We start from the raw sequence: 21,207 nt of genomic DNA, 5'->3' as shown, positions 1-21,207 counted from the left end.
TTTTACGAAATCCGGCAAGACAAACTGGATAAGACAAAACCGGAAAGTTAGCGGTCGAGAGTATCACCAGGAAGTCACCAAAAGGAATCAAGAACGCTTCCAAAAACTGTATGAACGCAACTTTATTAGTAAAAATAAAAGCGTTTTCGCTGCTATTCCAAACAAGCAGCTTCCTCAGAAAGAATTATGTCAATGGAGCATTTGGCGCCAAACAATAAATACAAACTGAAAAGGGGTGTGTTCAAATGACATCACTACCTCGTATATAATTCTTATCATAAAACGCTTTGAAACCAAACAAAAAAATGTATTACAATTAAATAAAAACATTTTAAACATAAATTAAAATACTAATAAGCACCATCAAATAGTAAAAAATATATATATGTAATATAGGTTCTATTAAAAATATGTATTACAGAATGGATAACAAATGCGGCCGTAGATTTGGCCAATAAATAAGCCAGCTCTAAAAAAGGGGGGATAAAAAACAATCAAACTGAGTCCAATACATAAATGTACATATATACCAACTGTATATTGTTATTAATACACAATTTAGTGAATGGCAATTACCTTACTTGATATAACTTCTCATTTTCAGCACCACTGAGATGTTACAATTATCATTAAGACCAGGGCTATGGAATGCATTTAATTTATTCTGCCATTCCAGTTCACGGAGTTCGAGTAATAAAGACAGAGGACCCCCTCTAATACTCATTGGGATATGATCAATCCCCATAAAAGTGAATTTGTGTTCTGGAAAGTTTGTTACATGTCTAGCCAGGGCATTTTCCTGTTTATTAGTCCTAATGGCATAGACATGCTCGTAAATACGCTGCCGTAATTTACGATCTGTCTTGCCTATGTAAAATGCAGGACATGTATTGCAAAACGCTCCATAAATGACTGATTTTGAATTGCAGTTGATAGTGTGTTGAATGTTGTATTTGATGTCATTAACAAGGAAAGAAAGTCCTACTTTAATTAATTGGCACCAGTTACATGAGCCACATATCACAGAGCCTTTGCATTTAATGAAATTTTGCTCTTGTCTAGATTGTAGGAGCTCTTTTAGATTCCTTCCTTTCCTAAACACTACCCTAGGAAAAGGTCCTAACTTTTCGAATAGGAAAATGTCATTCCTGATAAAATCCCAGTTTTTATTTAAAATGTTGCAAATTTTCCCGGCATCGTTACTAAATGCCGTCGTGAAACTAGTGACATGATTAAATTTCGTCAGGATATCAGTCCTAACACTAACTATTGGTTGAGTGTAATCCTCAGCGAAAGGAGTATATTCCGATACCACTGTATCAGTTATGTGTTCAACGCTACATTTGAGAAGAGGTTTATAGAAGCCCCCTGCTTTTTTGACTTCAATTTCGATGATAATCTCATCTATTAATGAAGTCGGGTAGCCTCTGTTCACAAATTGCTTCTTAAGAAACTGGCATTCATCGCTGAAAGCTAATGATGAGTTACACATACGGACCGCCCTGACTAGTTGACCCTTTACAATGGCCCTCTTTTGTCTAAAGGGATGCTGACTCGAAAAATGTAATAAAGAGTTACAGTATGTGGTTTTCCTGAACACTTTAGACAAATAGGTCATACCAGAATCATCCTTGCTAAGGTTAACATCTAAATAATCTATTTCCCTAACTGAGAAAGTAGATGTGAACCTCAGGAAGGTGGTCGTGTGGTTCATGAATTCCACTAAAGACTCTGCCTCAATTTCGTTACCTTTGAACAATATAAAGATGTCATCCAGGTAACGCGTGTAGAGGCGGATCTGGTCATTGAATCTGGGATTAGATAAAATGTACTTAGTTTCCCAAAAAGCCATGAAGATGTTAGCAACACTGGCTCCACATGGGGAGCCCATGGCTATACCTTGTTTTTGCAGGAAAATTTTTTCGTTAAAGATGAAAAAGTTAGAGTCAAGGACTATACCAAGCAGTTCTGTTACAATGCTGATTTCATTCTTAGTGGCTCCCAAGTCTTTTAATTTCATCCCGACCCACTCAGTGGCTTCTTGATGGGGGATAGATGTGTATAAATCAACCACATCAATTGTTAGAAAATTGTGATCTGTGTTGAATGAAATGTCATTAAAGCCACTGAGAAAGGTCCAGGAATCTTTACAGATGGAAGGAATTTTCTTTAAATACTTTAGCAGGATATGGTCAATCAATTTAGCACTATTATACGTCATTGAAAACCTTCCATCTATCAATGCCCTCATAGGAGGGTTCTCAAGATTTTTATGAATCTTGGGAATGCCAAACATCATAGGTACTTTAGGGAAAGAGATGTCCAAAAAGTTGTATAATTCGACATCAATTCTACCTTCCAAGAACATGTCTCTGAGATAGCCCCTGATCCTCCTGTAGGTGCCATTCATTTCATTGATAGAAGAAAGACAGTAAGCAGGTGTATCCAAAACAGAAGACATTTTGTCAATATACATACTGTTGTTAAAGATAACCAGCCCTCCCCCTTTATCAGGTTTTATTACTCGAACTGGTAAAAGTTTAAAATCAGATAATGCTCTTCTCTGTTCCTTAGTGATGTTTTGAGAATTATTGAATCTAGAGACATTTTTAGTGTTTTTTAATTCTCTGATATCTAACTCACAAATATTCTCAAAGACTTTTAACCCAGTATGTAGGGGGGGGTTGAAGGTACTCGGAGTTTTTAGCTCAGCCCTAGGTAAAGCTATAGAGTTGTTAAATAACAAATCTAAATTTAACTTCCTTGTGTAACATTTAAGGTCTATGATTGTCTTAGTTAGATCACAGTCAGAACTAGGCACGAAGGTATTACCACGGGACAGAATTTCAATGAGCTCTGGTGACAACATAACATCCGTAAAATTATATATTTTAAAGTCACCTTTAGAATTGCATTGAATTCGCAAAGTAGATGTCTCATAACTGTCCACATCAAAGACATTCGTAGAATTATTCAGTTGTTCCGAGTTCTGCTCCTCGTTTGATATGTTCGTTGTGGAAGTTGACCTAAAAAATTGTTGTTATCATTATTAAAACAAGTACCAGTGTTATTTTTCCTGGTTCTGTCCTTGTTACTGCTAATGTTCACATTGGGCCTATTAGACCATCTAGATTTGTTAGGTTGTTGGTTCCTGTCACCAGGTTGATTTACAGGAGCAGAAGGGTGGACCTCTGCTTCAAAACCATCCAGGTTGTCCAAACCTGCAGTAGAAACTATCTGTAGTTTCGGGTATGCCTGCTGCTGGTGGTATGAGTCCCTGTCCCTGTTGAGTTTTTTTACTTTGTTCTGTTTGAGTTTAGTCATTAAACCCTCAATACTGATAAAAATTCGATCATAGTCGAATTTATACCGCATAAATTCGATGTCCATTTTAATGGTACTGTCAAGAATTTTAATTTCTTCAGTAAGAGAGGTGATGTTAAAAGAGTAATGCTTGATTAACATTTCAAGCAGTTGAGCCCCCTGTCTTTCAAAGAGCGTGATGAGTTCTGTGAGGAACCCAGTCCCCTGTATAAGTCCCGAAGGTGAGAAGGCAGAGCGAAGGCCCTTAGGCACAATGTTTTCATTAAGGCATTGCTGGAAGTATGATACTTCCAGCTGCAGTTTTTTTAATTTCACAAGTTTGACATCCAGTTTTTTAAGGTTGTCAAAAATAGAGCCTACAGAGTTCATATTAAACTCACCATCCGAAGCCGGTCGTTCCGATGTAGTCACTCCAGGGAAAACAAAAGCTTCCAAGTTGTCAATCCATTGGGAAATAGAAGGAACGCCAATAAGCTCACTGTGGTTACTGTTTGTTCTCTGTTGTCCTCCATTATTCGTGAAAGTATCTCTGCCTTCTGGATCTCTAGATGTAGAAGGATGTGGCCGCTCACTAGATTCACTAACAGTAATGGTGTTAGTAGGACGTGCACAACGCTGCCCAGCTGGAATACTATTTGATGGAAAGCTAGGTAGGCTTTTGTTCTCAAAAATATTTGTGAGTTAGATATCAGAGAATTAAAAAACACTAAAAATGTCTCTAGATTCAATAATTCTCAAAACATCACTAAGGAACAGAGAAGAGCATTATCTGATTTTAAATTTTTACCAGTTCGAGTAATAAAACCTGATAAAGGGGGAGGGCTGGTTATCTTTAACAACAGTATGTATATTGACAAAATGTCTTCTGTTTTGGATACACCTGCTTACTGTCTTTCTTCTATCAATGAAATGAATGGCACCTACAGGAGGATCAGGGGCTATCTCAGAGACATGTTCTTGGAAGGTAGAATTGATGTCGAATTATACAACTTTTTGGACATCTCTTTCCCTAAAGTACCTATGATGTTTGGCATTCCCAAGATTCATAAAAATCTTGAGAACCCTCCTATGAGGGCATTGATAGATGGAAGGTTTTCAATGACGTATAATAGTGCTAAATTGATTGACCATATCCTGCTAAAGTATTTAAAGAAAATTCCTTCCATCTGTAAAGATTCCTGGACCTTTCTCAGTGGCTTTAATGACATTTCATTCAACACAGATCACAATTTTCTAACAATTGATGTGGTTGATTTATACACATCTATCCCCCATCAAGAAGCCACTGAGTGGGTCGGGATGAAATTAAAAGACTTGGGAGCCACTAAGAATGAAATCAGCATTGTAACAGAACTGATTGGTATAGTCCTTGACTCTAACTTTTTCATCTTTAATGAAAAAATTTTCCTGCAAAAACAAGGTATAGCCATGGGCTCCCCATGTGGAGCCAGTGTTGCTAACATCTTCATGGCTTTTTGGGAAACTAAGTACATTTTATCTAATCCCAGATTCAATGACCAGATCCGCCTCTACACGCGTTACCTGGATGACATCTTTATATTGTTCAAAGGTAACGAAATTGAGGCAGAGTCTTTAGTGGAATTCATGAACCACACGACCACCTTCCTGAGGTTCACATCTACTTTCTCAGTTAGGGAAATAGATTATTTAGATGTTAACCTTAGCAAGGATGATTCTGGTATGACCTATTTGTCTAAAGTGTTCAGGAAAACCACATACTGTAACTCTTTATTACATTTTTCGAGTCAGCATCCCTTTAGACAAAAGAGGGCCATTGTAAAGGGTCAACTAGTCAGGGCGGTCCGTATGTGTAACTCATCATTAGCTTTCAGCGATGAATGCCAGTTTCTTAAGAAGCAATTTGTGAACAGAGGCTACCCGACTTCATTAATAGATGAGATTATCATCGAAATTGAAGTCAAAAAAGCAGGGGGCTTCTATAAACCTCTTCTCAAATGTAGCGTTGAACACATAACTGATACAGTGGTATCGGAATATACTCCTTTCGCTGAGGATTACACTCAACCAATAGTTAGTGCTAGGACTGATATCCTGACGAAATTTAATCATGTCACTAGTTTCACGACGGCATTTAGTAACGATGCCGGGAAAATTTGCAACATTTTAAATAAAAACTGGGATTTTATCAGGAATGACATTTTCCTATTCGAAAAGTTAGGACCTTTTCCTAGGGTAGTGTTTAGGAAAGGAAGGAATCTAAAAGAGCTCCTACAATCTAGACAAGAGCAAAATTTCATTAAATGCAAAGGCTCTGTGATATGTGGCTCATGTAACTGGTGCCAATTAATTAAAGTAGGACTTTCTTTCCTTGTTAATGACATCAAATACAACATTCAACACACTATCAACTGCAATTCAAAATCAGTCATTTATGGAGCGTTTTGCAATACATGTCCTGCATTTTACATAGGCAAGACAGATCGTAAATTACGGCAGCGTATTTACGAGCATGTCTATGCCATTAGGACTAATAAACAGGAAAATGCCCTGGCTAGACATGTAACAAACTTTCCAGAACACAAATTCACTTTTATGGGGATTGATCATATCCCAGTGAGTATTAGAGGGGGTCCTCTGTCTTTATTACTCAAACTCCGTGAACTGGAATGGCAGATTAAATTAAATGCATTCCATAGCCCTGGTCTTAATGATAATTGTAACATCTCAGTGGTGCTGAAAATGAGAAGTTATATCAAGTAAGGTAATTGTCATTCACTAAATTGTGTATTAATAACAATATACAGTTGGTATATATGTACATTTATGTATTGGACTCAGTTTGATTGGTTTTTTTCCCCCCTTTTTTAGAGCTGGCTTATTTCTTGGCCAAATCTACGGCCGCATTTGTTATCCATTCTGTAATACATATTTTTAATAGAACCTATATTACATATATATATTTTTTACTATTTGATGGTGCTTATTAGTATTTTAATTTATGTTTAAAATGTTTTTATTTAATTGTAATACATTTTTTGTTTGGTTTCAAAGCGTTTTATGATAAGAATTATATACGAGGTAGTGATGTCATCTGAACACACCCCTTTTCAGTTTGTATTTATTGTTTGGCGCCAAATGTTCCATTGACATAATTCTTTCTGAGGAAGCTGCTTGTTTGGAATAGCAGCGAAAACGCTTTTATTTTTACTAATAAAGTTGCGTTCATACAGTTTTTGGAAGCGTTCTTGATTCCTTTTGGTGACTTCCTGGTGATACTCTCGACCGCTAACTTTCCGGTTTTGTTCTTTCCTTTTTAAAATTGTAAGAATTTAAAACAAAGGCTCTGTAACCAATTTCCTGCTACTAGATGGATAATGAGCCAAAGAAAGGGCATTTTTTCTTGTAGGTCATGTAAGGCTTGTAAATATATAAAAAAAGTATAATGTTTTTGTTTATACTGTTTTTGGGAATAGATATTCCCCTAATTCGTATGCTGATTGTACCACTCATCATCTAGTATATTTAGCTGCCTGTAAGTTTTGTTCATGTTTTTATGCTGGACAAAATGGATAGGCATTTTAGAGAGGGGATTTTGCAGCATGTGCGAGATATCTTGTCAGATAGTAGTAACAATGCATTAGCAAAGCATGTTGCATTATTTCCTACACATACGTTTGTTTTTATGGCTACGCAGGTGATTGATCTTAGTATTAGAGGTGGGGATATCTTTAATGATACTGAGTATGCTGAACTTCATTGGAAAGCTGAACTACACACTGTCAAGCAGCCTGGGTTAAATGCCCATCTTCCTATTAAACCTGTGTTAAAAAAAACATCAGTTAATCTGCAAATTCTGATTGGTTGTAATAAGTTTAAATATGCTGCTGTTGTGTAATGTTTTTATGATCTGAAGAAGGTTTTTACTGAATACGCTTAGCTGTCCTCTTTTTAATAAAGTCTTCATTGTATGTCCCTTTATGTGGTATCCACACTGGTCTTTTCATTTGGTATTTGTATTAGTATTCATTTTTCTCAGTATAATTGGTTACCCTTTGTAAGAGCCTTAGGGTAGCTGACAGGTTGCAGTGGGATTACCTTAGAGTTTGGCCAGAATGGGGCACAGCTAGTAAATCTGTGCCAGCTTTTCCTAGGTGTGCATGTGTGTGTGAAACTCAAATATCCAAGTGTGTGTCAGCTACTGGGAACAAGGATACAATGCTCCAGAGTGGTCAGTGTGGAGTTTTGTGTGAGTCTGAAGAGAGAAGAAGAGCCCTGCCCCAGGTCTGAAGCATGCTTTCTGTGTGTTCTTAAGGGAAAATGTGCTTGGTGCAGGGATCTGCATCTGAAATACTGTGTGACTCTATCTTTGCTCTCAGTGACCGTCACTCACCAGAGTCAGTGGTGAAGATTGAGTCTCCTTAATTATTGGCCTGAAGTAGGGACCAGTCACAACTACTATCAGCAGACATGTCCAAACTACAAGCTTTACTGAAAAAACATCTGCTATGGGTGGAGCATTTAATGTTATTAAACCCATCATATAGTATGGGGGATATAAAGAAGCCATATAATTAATAATCCATTTCCTAGTTTGATGTAATAATTTATGTCCTCTATCCTCAAACAGCTGACAAATATTAAGTTCATCGTTAACAAAAAAAAAAAAAAAAAAAGATGAGACCCTTATCATCTAACCTGTAGGGATATTGTTTTTAATATAAGTGGATGAGGATTCACATTAAGTGAGTCATCAAAAATCTACCTGTGGTTAACAACTGAACAATTTTGTTTTTGCAGGAGAGCAAGCCCCCTTTAATCCCATACTCCCTGGACTTACATGTGCCAACTATGAGGCTGCACGCTAGTGGAGAAAAAAGCAGGCTTAATTGTCGGCAAATGTAATTTCAGCAAATAGCACTCTCTTTTGCTTTCACTGAAATTATCTATATTCAATTATCATTTAAGACATAGGCAAGCATACATTTATGTAAAGGAAAGCAAACCATATTAACATATTCCCAGTTGCAAACATTATGCATTGCATATATTCATTTGTACATTTATCATCAATTCAACATTACATAAATTTGAGCAATTCCTGTCTTCCGTTAAACCTCACTCTTCCTCCAAAACATCATTCTGCATGTATTGTTCCCACAATTTCCATTTTTTTTATGTAATTTGCTCTTACCTTTTTCTAAAGATCCCACTTCCAGTTCTTTCATCTCCATTGCAATATTTAATACTTCAAATATATTTGGCTTAGACTTTGATTTCCATTTTCTAGTAATTGCTTTTTTTGGCAGCCACCAGAATTAAATTTAACAAGGCATTGCTATGTCTAGATAATTCAGATCCTGTATCCCAGATCAATCAATCAATCAATCAATAAAATAACTTTCTTAGTTACACCTACTTGATCACCCAATATTTCTGACAGTGTACTCTGTAGGGAATTTTTAAAGTCTGCTAACTCATTATAGTCCAAAAACATATGTTCTCAGTTACCTCAGTTACCTCTTTCTTCACCAGCACAACCGCAACATTTGCCATCAATCTGAGGAAAAAGTCTTTGGAGTCTGCTTGACACTTCCAGGCAAAAATCCTAAATCTTCTAGACTTTCATATTTGGAAGCCATACATATGCCTTCCCGTTGTTTCTGTGTGAATTGCTTAATCAGTCTCTCTTCCTAATCTTTTCTAACCTCCTCTCATTGATTCCTGTAGTTGAAGAACAAACTAGCCCACAACACTGGAAGCTACAAACATGACAATTTATTTCAAAAAGAAATCGAACCATAAAATGTTGCAAAAGAGAATAAGATAAGCACTTTCGTCTGGTAAAATATACAGACTTCTTCAGATAACAGACATTTAAAATTCTCTCTAAAATGCACTTCTAAAATCACATGATATACTCCTCACCTGCAGGGGAAAATGAATTTAAAGAAATGGTAGCTAACTGCATTCTATTATCATTTATATTGTTTATGTAAAACCAATGACAAAGTATTCATACTATTTTTCATAAGCTTTTCTTTCAATAAGCACTTAATAGATGCAATATCATTGAGTCCCAGAGTAGTTGAGGCATTCAAAAACAATTGCCACCATAATTCTCTTTCTTCAATATACAGTTTCCAAGGACCTCCTGTGGGGTGCCTATCAAATTTTTCAATTACAGTGAACACAAACTGATGCAAAGGGAATTCCCGAATGTGCCCTATTTCATAATAATGTTCATATATACAATCTTTAACCCTACACTCAGATTTGCTAATGTAAAAACTGCTGCATTGTTGGCATATTTCAGCATAAACAATCCCTCTTGTAAAACAATTATATCTGCCTTGGATAGAAATTACTTTGTCTCTAATAGTCAGGGAATTACCCTCTAAGATGAAAAAACATTGTGAGCCTACTCTGCATTTTCTCATACTACTCTTAACATGATTAAATAGGCTTGAATGTCCCATACTAGCATAAATATTCTAAAAACGTGTTCCCTTTTTATACACTATACCAGGTGTTACACCCAGATGCTTACTAAGGGCTTAATCATTTAAAATAAGCTGCCAACTTTTCTTTATCATATTACTAATCTCCGTACTATCCACAGAGAATGTAGTAATACAAGAATGCTGAAAACTAATCCTGGAGTCCTCGGTGCTCTCCCTCATATCTTGAACATTCCTTTCATCTAAACTGATGTGCAAATCATTTAAAATTAAATCAATCTCCCTTCAAGGTAATTCAAATTTTTTATGTACTAAAGGTATATAAGTTCCATCAAGCCTCTTTCTAACCACTTATTCTTTCAAATAAATAATCGATACAGGATAACCACTACTCAGAAAAATAGTTTATAACAGCTTACATTAATCTAGAAAGTCATTAAATTCTGTGACCATTTTTGCAGCTCTCACTAGCTGTCTCCTAACCACTGCCCGCTTCTGATGTGGGGGGTGGCAGCTCATATAATGTAGAAACATGTTCAAGTATGTAGTTTTCCTGTATATCTGAGACACAAGTCATAATCCATGAATCATACTTTTTTTTTAAGCCAAACATCTAAATATGATATGTCATCATATCCAACACTATAAGTGAGCTTAAAGAATTCTGTCATGCTATTAATATAGGAAATGAATTCCACATTTTTTTTAGTATCATCAACCCAGGCTATAAAAATATAATCAAGGAAATGTGTGTGCATGTTCCAGGATGCATTGAATTGACTGTGGAAAACAAACTTCTCTTCCCACATGGCTATAACGATATTGGCATATAATGGCCTGCAAGCTGCATCCATGGCAACCCCCTGATTTTAATGAAAAAATATCCTTCAAAATATATATAATTGTTATGGAGCACTATATCCATCAAAGCACATAATGTATTAATCTTGATTTGTGGAATATCCATGAGCTCTGTAAGGTAGTCTGAAAACCAGTCAAAACCAGTACTGTGGGGGATGCAGCTAAACAGATCCTGCATGTTAGTAGTAATAAAGGTAATATTATCAGGATGTTCTAGTTGATTGACCCTCTTTAAAAACTCCAAGGAATCCTTACAAATATGATAGATGTTAGATACTTCACTTTTGAAATGTTTATCAATATATTATACTTCAAAACTGGTGTTTGATTGTGCCTCTGTCCACAATAGGTAGAAATGGGGGGCTCCCCATGCGCTTGTGGATTTTAGGCACACCAAACACCATGTGAATCCTGGGTTCTTTAATGGATAAAAAATTTAATTCATCCAAATTGATTTCTTCCTGCATAAGCATATAATAAAATAATAAATATGTTTTTGATTTCATTAAGGGATATTTCAATGTACATATTAAATATACTCTGTGTATAGTCTGACTGGTGCATGACTACCAACCCATCCCCTTTGTCAGGGCATATGAAATGTAGGTCTTTTTCTTGTTTAAGTTCATTCAACATGTTAAACTGAGCTTTGTTCAAATTATTCCCAGAAAACCCAGGACTCAAAAGAGTTCTCAAATGCCTCACACCCATTTCACAGACTTTTTCAAATAATTTTAAAGTTGGATGCAAGTCAAGGTTAAAAGTACTCGGTATATAAAATAAATTAGATTCACATTCAGATGCAACATGCTTAACCATTAAAAAATGTGAATTTAATTTCCGGGTATATAATTTCAGTTCACTAATGACCTTAGTAATGTCCAATCTCTTAGCAGGAACAAACGATCGCCCCTGCAAAACAAGTCTGCATGCATATTTAGGGTTGCCAACTGTCCAGAATTTTTCTGGACAGTCCAGAATTAAGGGACACTGTCTGGAAAACAGAAAGGACAGCATATTGTCCAGAATAAATACCAGGAGAAAAAAATATTAATTTTCTTTTAATTTAAAAAAAAATATTTTTTTTAAGGGTGTTCTTCTTTAAGAACACCCTTTGCGTCTGGTCACACACAGATGCAGAAGACAAAAACAGTCTTTTGCATCTGTGTGACTGACTGTTTACGTCTTTGTTTTCCGTGCGCGTGGAATTTGAATTCTTAAAGACATTTGAACTGTACAGCGGACCAGGAATGGACATCTTTCAAATGTGGTTCAGGTACTTATGAAATGTTGCAGTTTTACCTATTCATTCCACAGTCTATTTGCTTATATAGAGGAAGCAAAATGTGGAATTCATCGCTATACAGTAATATTTCAAAGTACTGTTATTGGATATTAAGTCGCTATGTTGGCAGCTAAAGTTGCAAGCATTAAAGATACTAGGTCTGAAGGACTCCATGAATATTAAATGTATCTTGAAGCAGAAGGCTATTGAATTATAATACTGTTTTTAGTTGTGATGCTGTGTTACTCATGTTTTCACTAAGTGATTAAGTAGTATATTTTTGTTGCACCTGATTATGCATTTCAGTATTATTGGTGGGGATGCAATCTTTTAATGTGATCAAAGAAGTATTTTAAATGTTTTTTTTTTCTGGGTGAATTTATTTCTGGTGACAAATGTAGTCACAGACATCTGACAAATATTAGTAACTGGTGCTATACAAATGTAATGTATCCAGAAGTGCAAGTGCGACAAGCCTGAGGATGCTTTTGTACTAATCAAATCTAGTTGTGTCAAATATTAGCAGACAATTTAAGCATACCCCTCCCTCTATAAAGATGATGGATGACAAACCAGTATTCAATGAGATCATGTCAGAAGACCATATGATCAATGTGCACATTCATGTATCTGATTTTATAACTGCCTTATAAAGCTTAGAGTACCATGGATACATGATACTGCAGTACTGCATACATACACACACACACACACATATATATATATATAGATATATATATATATATAGATATATATGTAGATATATATATATATATATATATGTATATATTTACCACATACATGATAATGCATACACACATACATATATATATATATATATATATATATATATATATATATATATATATATATATATATATATATATATATATATATAGGTCCCCAACATTTTTCTTGAATGCCGTTTCTTCAGCAAACACCAGGGGTGTGGTTTAATGTCAATTGTACAGATAGCCATGCAGTGGAAATGTTGATATTGTGTAATGTCAAGATATGTCAATGATATGGATAGTCACACAGTTGAACTGTTGATATTGTGTAATGTCAAGATAGGTAAGTGAGGCTGGAGGTGTGAGAGTGTTTCTGCATGTGTATGTGAAGTAGGGTTAGGATCGGGGATGAGCAAAAGATAGGTGTTATATATTTATGTACAAGTCTGTGTATTTTAGGGTTAGCATCGAGATTAGGTTAGGGGCTAAAATATAGTATTGTCTGTGTGTCCAAGTGTGTCTTGTGTAGTGGCAGTATTATGGGATGGATGAATGTAAAGTATAGGGTTAAGGTGGAGGAAAGGGGCAGCATTATACGGTTAGCAACCTTACTGGCCAGATGCATTTTCTCTGAATGTGGGTTTTCAATGCTGTTTCAGTGAATGTGAGTTTCAAAGGCAGAAAAGTTTTAATGCTAAGTCTGTTTTCATTGTGAAACTGTATTACTTGTTTAGCAAATGTCTATCCGTGTTTGTGCTATAAAATTTGAAATAAAAGTTTTAAATTAAATCCAAATATCTGTAATCTTTGTAGAAGTAAAGCAGAAAACAGTATGCTCGCTAAGAGTTTTGAACAGTGTTTATGGCAACAGAGAAGAACTGGAGAAATAGCCAAAGTAATGGGACACTGGAATGGCTGCATGAGAGGGCACGTGGTACCAAAATTACATGCATTTTGCTTTCAAGTACATGTCCAGAATTTTTGACATGAAAAGTTGGCAACCCTAACTATTACATTTACATGAACTGTAATTGTAAATGCTAAAATCATGAGATGTATTGAACACAATATCAATTTTATTTTCTAGAGTCACCTCCTGCGTAGACATTTGTTCCATCTGCCCTGTCTATCCAAGGATGAATTCCAGTCATTCGGTGTATTCTGTACATTGTCCTGATTGACTTGTCCCCTCCTGTTGCGTATCTGATCTGACTGCCTGAAGAGAGGATCCTCCAACGAGTACTGCTCAATGTCACCTTCATCTGAGAAATGCTGATGTAAACCATTCTTGGTGGTCTGAAGCTCCTGCTGGTCAGAAAAATTCTGACTATGAGACGGCTGCAGATAAGCCTTCCCCTCTGAATATTCTTTGTGGTCCCTCTCAAGTTTTTTCAATTTCCTCTGCTGAATATTTGCACAAAGCTTGTTGTTGTGTCTTTCGGCTTTTCCCAGTTAGGGGTCGCCACAGTGGAACTCCACTCCGCTAATGATTAGCAGTCAATTTTTACGTACCGAGTTGCTGGCCCTGACGAACAACCTTCAACGAAGGTACACCCATTCACGCATGTCTCCACACAGAAGATGCTCTAGCTGAGAATCGAACAGGACAACGTCTTACTGTGAGGTGACAACGCTACCACAGCACCACCACCGCAGTCAGTCAATATCTGAAAAATAGATATAAACTGACTTTGATTTGGTAAAATAATACATGCTTGATATCAGCATAGAAAAACTCCATCTCCATTAAGTTGTGTTTGACCAACAGCTCCATTAATTCCCAGCCATGTTGGTCGAACATGACTAGGAGCACTTGATGAAGGAGTGAATGTTGCATTAGGCCAGTAGGAAATTTCCAGGATATGAGTCCCTTCGGGACCCGCTGCACCTTTATACATTCTTGTAAATGCCAGTTTTCTTGCTGTAATTTCTGATATTTTGTAAGTTTTTTTATTAAAACCAGCAAAATGTTGATCAAGGCTCAATGTTTCAGTAGAATTACTACAATGAGGTATTACCGCTCTATGGCGCCATTGATCTAAATTGAAAACTTCACCACTAATCCTAGAAGGTAGCAGTGTAGATTGAACTTGCCATTGTGTCGGTATAATACAGTCCATCTGGGAAATCTGCTGTTCCCCATGCACTCGGTCCAGCTGAATATTATTTAGGATAATCCTTGGAAATTACTGGGACAACTGTTGTAAGGTTGTGGATGGAATCATAGGACCCATCCATTTTCATAGCACTAACCACTCGTTGGTTGCCAGAATCACCAATTGACATGACGAAAGACAACTAAGAACAAAATAACTCCAATTATGCAACATAAAAACTGACTGGCCCACAATGCTGGAAGCTACAAACATGATTAATTTATTGCAAAAAGAAATGGAACAATAAAATCTTGAAAAAAAGAATAAGATAAGTGCTTTCATCTGGTAAAATATGCAGACTTCTTCAGATAACAGACATTTAAAATTCATGCTAAAATACGCTTCTAAAGCCAGTTTGGGCAAGTTTGTTCTTCTATTGCATAGTTGGAATTGTTTTGCTCTTGATTATCATGCAGTATTTTATATACCCTACTAATTATCCCTTTTTTAACAGCAGCTTCTATTTCAGATTCAATTAAAAACTCTACCAGAGCAGGTCTTTCACTTAGAATTCCCAAGTCCCTTTCTTTCCCTATACTCAGATATCAATCCCTGATAGGGAAGGCAGTCTCTAGCCTGCCATTCAAATGTCTTATTGGTTTCTTCCCATTCTCTTACCTTTCCACCAATACCTTGGTTCTTTTGGCAGTTTTCTCCAGTAAATTCTAGGCCCTACTTTGCCTATTCTCTGCACCCCTAATTGCAGTCAGACCTATTGGCAAAATCTCATTTCCCCAGTCTTGTGTTGGCTTAATTCATAGAATATTTTAGCTGCTTTATGAATATAATATTCTGCATGGCTGTTTTTATTTTCCTTAGGAATCTGCATCCAAAATCCCACTCTCTCCTTACTTCTTGAATCCCCCTCCTCTGCTTCATCATCATCCCTTTCCACTTTAAAGTATAGCTTTCTGCTTGTGCTATGTATATGAGCCTTAGCTGTGTAGCTCTAAAATATCCCTTCAAATCAGGTAATCTTAATCCACCTTATTCTATTGCAAGGATCAACGTATCCCACTTGAATCTTGCCCTCTTTCTCTCCCAGATAAAATCCCTCAACTCCTTAATAATTACCATCCACAACTTCTCCTCTGGTTGATAAAATGTCTAACCTGTATAAAAAAACCTTAAGGGACTAAAAAAAAAACATTTCACTGCTGTATCTTGCTATCCACAGCCATAAACAAAATTTGCTAGTGTCTCAGTTTTTGTTTAGTCTCTTTCCACAAATCCTTACCTTCCATAAAAGAGTACTTTTTCAACCATAATCCAAAATACGTCATGTTACTATGTCCCCATAAATATAGGTATTGCTGGGGCAATTCATGGTGGGTATATAAATTACAGATATATCCTTTGTTTTATCTTCATTAATTTTATATCCCAAAAAGTCTTGAAATTGTCTGAAGATGTTCCACAACCCTGACATGTCCTTTTCTGGTTTTATCAGGTACAATATAAGATCATCTGCAAATAAAGCCAACTTTTCTTGATTACCATAACATTTATATCTTTGAATTTCTGAGTCCCTTATTTTCTTTGCCAATGTATCTAAATATAAAGCAAATAACAAAGGGAAATGAGGACACCCTTGTCAGGTTCCTCTATTCAGAAATAACTTGTCAGAAAGGAACCCTCATACTTTAATTTTTGCCTCTTATCCGTCATATATACTCCTGATTAACCTTATTTTATTAGGGAATGCAACTGCTTCCATTGCCTTACACACAAAATCCCAGCTTGCTGTCAAACCCTTTCTCTGCATAAAGACCACCAACAACAATGGCATTTTCTTACACTCTGCTTACCCCTAGATCATCATTGTTATTTTAATGTTGTCAAATGTTTTCCTCCCCTCCACAAATCCCCATTGAGCTAGCTCTATCAATTTTCACAACACCTTTGCCATACTTTTAGCTATTATAGACATAAATACTTTATAATCATGGTTTAAAATTGAAATGAGCCTATATGATGTTGGGTCTTATAGGTCTTTACCGTCTTTAAGTATTATATGTGCTTCCCCTCCTTTTAAAATACTATCAAACAAAAACTTCCAGAACTTCATAACTTTCTTCCCACCTCCTAGCTCCTAAACTTCCACAGGATTGCCATCTATTCCTGGAGACATTCATATAGGTTGATTTTACTTCACAGTTTTTATCTTATCTCCAAATATTAACTGTAAATTATTGAGCCTCATCTATCTCTCTAAACTTGGCATACTTACATCTTGCATAAATATTCCCATTTATACCCTTTCTTGATTTACATGTTTCTCTGTTTTATACAAGTTGTCTTAATTTCCAAAATATATCTACAGGATCTCTGATTATTATTATTATTATTATTATTATTATTACTATTATTATTATTATTATTGTTATTGTTATTATTATTTTGTTATAGGCTCCCTAAGTTTAGCAACAGCCCTTTCTACTTTCTGTTGCCTAAGTCATTGTGACAAAAGTTTTTGTGCCCTGGAGTAATTATCAAAAACAGCTGCTAAACAACAAACTTTCTAATTTCATGCATACTATCCAGATACTCCCCTATTATTTCTTTAACACTTTGCAATTGTGCCTCTTCTTGTTCTGTGAGATTCCCCTTATTCTGCAATACTTTAACCTTTGACAGCTCCTCTAAATAATTACTGTTCCTTTTTAACCATATCTCTTTTTCTTTTATTTCTACTCTGTTTTTCATAGGTTCATAGGTTCATACTAGGCTATCTGCCCTGGGGCATTTATAAGCCTAGCCCGATTGTATTTGGCTTACGCCACCCCTTGATTTGAGTATACTGTACCCTTTTTAAACTTTAGTTTACTGTGCCTCTGCCTAATAGTGACACGGAAGTAATCCCCGGGACAAACCTACGATCCCCCATCCACTCATCAAGATTCTTCTTGAAGAGAGTCAGTGAGGTGCTCTGCCTAACATGAATTGGAATTCTATTCCAAAGCGAAGGGAGCCTCTGGGTTATGAATCTGTCCCTCCAGCATGTTCTATTTATTTCTGTGCTGAGGTTCAAGTCCCTCGAGCGCGTGGCTCTAAGGGATTTAGATTTACTGAGGTGGAGCATGTCCATTAATTCTGGGTTGGACATAGCTTTATATGTCAGGCATAGATCGCCTTGAAGTAGGCGGTATGCAACTGAGTAGAGCTGGAGTTTTTTTAACCAAGCAGCATATGGCATCTGTTTGAGTCCCTTGATCCTCCTGGTGAGGTACTTTTAGGGTCTTTTTAATTGCTGCAGGTGTCGGGTAAGGTACATCCCAAAGGGGGCATTGTATTCTATGATGGGCCTGATGAGGGATGCATAAAGGGGCACGATTACCTCTCTTGATCTAGATGTGAATCCTTTCATGATGAGGTGGGCTATGTAGAAGGTCTTTCTAACCACTTTGGCAATGTGGTTGTCAAAGGAGAGATTGCTATCAACTTGGGTCCCCAGATTCCTAATTACTTTCTCTGTACTTAATGGGTTACCACCTATGTGGTAATTTGTGGGCACATTGTTTTTGCCAAAGGGTATGACTATACACTTTTTGGCATTTAGCTTTAGACCATGGCTCTGGCACCAGTTATCCGTCTCTGCAAGACCTTTTTGAAGGATGTTTGTGTCAGCTGGAGAGTCGATTATGGCGCCCAGTTTGCAGTCATCTGTGAACTTGGTGAGCCATAGTCCTCCCACGTTAGCCTGTACCTCAGAAAAGTAAATACCGAACAAGAGAGGTCCCAGGACAGAACCTTGTGGGATGCCACTTGTGACCGGTTTCGAGTCTGACATGGCTCCAGCAACTCTGACTCTGTGGGTCCTGTCTTTGAGCCAGTTTGTGACCCATCTTGTGACATAGGGGTTTATATTTAGGCTGGGTAGCTTATCTATGATGCCCGAGTGGGGTATTGTGTCAAATGCCTTTGCAAGGTCCAGATAGGCTGTGTGGACTACCTTCCCTTCATCTATGGCCTTGGTGACTGTTTTGAAAAAGTCAACCAGGTTCAAAAGGCAGGATCTGCCCTTGACAAAGCCAAATTGGGTAGGATCTAGTGTCTGTAGGTCCCCAATGTCTTTGTTTATGAGTTCCATGATGATCCTCTCCATAGCCTTGCATACTAGGCTAGTCAGGCTTATGGGGCGATAGTTTCCAGGGTCCGCAGAGGCGCCACCTTTGTGGAGTGGGACCACTGTTGCTGTACGCCATTCTTTGGGCACATATCCTGTAGTGAGGCTGAGATTGTACAGTAGTTTTACTTGAGGGATTAGTTCTTCTTGGAGTTCATGTAGGACGCAACCCGGGACGCCATCTGGTCCCATGGAAGCAGGGTTTTTTGCTTTGGAGAGGGTGGCCTTCACCTGAGCATCAGAGATGTTTGGGAGGCTGCACTCTACCGGGATAGATACTTGCTCTTTTGGGGGGGAGAGGGTGGAGAAGTCTGCACTGAATCTGTCTGCCAGGATATTGGTGATGTCTGTGGGTTCAGTGTATTTTTTGTTGTTTAGAATCAACTCAGAACAAGTCTGGGAGTTACATCCCAGGTTCCTAACATAACTGAAAAAAGCCTTATGATTGTCTTTAGTGTCCTGTGCAATTTTTCTCTCGAAGCTGGCCTTGGAGGATTTTATGAGGGATCATAATTTTTTGCTAGTACTGATCAGAGATGCCTTCCCTTTTAGGGATTTTGCTCTATAATGTAGTAGCTTCCTCCTTCTGTTGTACAGTTTATTTATGGCTGGGGTCCACCAGACTGGACACCTGCTTTTGGATGATTTGGTCTTGATTTTGTTTGGGATAGCATGATCCATGCATTCCTGGAGATGTCCGTAGAATGCGTTTATATAGGATTCTGCAGTTTGGGCCGTAGTTTCCACTGGCCCTGGGGCCTTGAAGGATTCCACTTCAGTTTTGAGAAGTGTGAAGTTCGCTTTTGAGAAGTTTTTCACTGTGGTTTTCTGGGCTGGGGGTGGGGTCGGCATGTGGATATCCAGTGAAATTAATTTATGGTCTGATCTTACCAATGTGGGATATACTTCTGGTATGGAGCATAGAGTCCGCATGTTGGTAATGATCAGGTCTAGTATGTTTTCCCCTCTTGTGGGAGTGGTGACTAGTTGTTCCATAGCATTTGAGTTTATAAATTCCAGGAACCTTTGGGCTAAGGTGCTGGGGCTTGAGTAATGCTCCCAGTCTATGTTTGGGTAGTTGAAGTCGCCCAATATAATGGTGTTCCGAGAGATCTTAGTGTTCTCCAATGTTTTCAGGAAAGCCGAGTGGGATTCCTGACTTTGAGAGGGTGGTCTGTAGGATGCTATAAACTGAAAAGCAATCTTGGCCACTATTAGTTGCACATGGATGGTCTCCGATACTTCGTGCACTGCCACTAACCTAGAGGTGTGGATATCCTTGATAAATATGGAAACTCCCCCCTCCTTTTGTGGTTCGGTCCGGGTTTTGGGGCCGAAAAGCATGATATGAGGTATAACCTGATAGTGCTGGGGTGCTCTCTGGAGCCTTGAACCAGGTTTCTGTCACTGCACAGATATCGATGTTCTCCATACTGAGGAGAGCTTCGAGTGCATGCATCTTGAGGTTAAGACTTCTGGCGTTTAGCAGCATTACCCTTACTTTCTTGTTCCTTGTGCTGTCTATGGAGGTGGGTTTGACTTTTGAGCCTTGCCTAAAAAAGGCACTATGGGGGTGGCAAGAGCCTTTGCCAATATCCGAAGCCCAGGGTGACAGGTGCAAGCCGTCCCTAGCGAAGCAACGTGGCTTGTCGAGCATGTCATCCCAGGCTGACAGACACTGGATCCCCTTTGAATGACACCAAAATTTTAGCCAATTGTTAAAATCGATCATTTTGTCTTTATACTGTGGCATCATTCTAGGTGAGGGTAAGATGCTGCTCAAGGTCAGGGTCATACCGGCCTGGGCTACATGATCAGAGAGCTCCTCTATGTCTCTTTTCATGTAGTCGAGGGAGGTACATCTCAGGTCATTCACGCCAGCATGTACAATGACTGAATCATATTTGTATTTGCTTTGGAGTGACCTGAGTGCTTGCGTTATGTGGCGGATCCTAGCGCCCGACAGGCAGCTCACTGTGACCTTCTCTTTATTCAGCCTGGTGAGCGGGACATCAGTGTGTCTGACAATAGAGTCACCTATTACAAGGGTATCAGGTGTGTTATTCATCCTTAAGGGCTGTGACTGCTTGGCACACTGACTTTGTGTGCTATGTGTTGTATGTGTTTTGTTTTGGGGTAGTGTTTGCTTGGATGTCTGCTTTGGAGGTCTCTGTTGCTTAGGTAGATTTTTATTTAGAGCCTCCGAGTATGTTTTTGTGTTTTTATGTGTTTGGTTCGCTGTTATGGTGGGACTATGTGATACTGGAATTGTGTTGTGTGAGGT

The sequence above is a fragment of the Protopterus annectens genome, chromosome 3.part0, assembly GCF_019279795.1.
Source record: "Protopterus annectens isolate FY-2018-M chromosome 3.part0, PAN1.0, whole genome shotgun sequence".
Classification (NCBI taxonomy): domain Eukaryota; kingdom Metazoa; phylum Chordata; order Ceratodontiformes; family Protopteridae; genus Protopterus; species Protopterus annectens.
Note: the sequence above shows the minus strand (reverse complement) of the source record.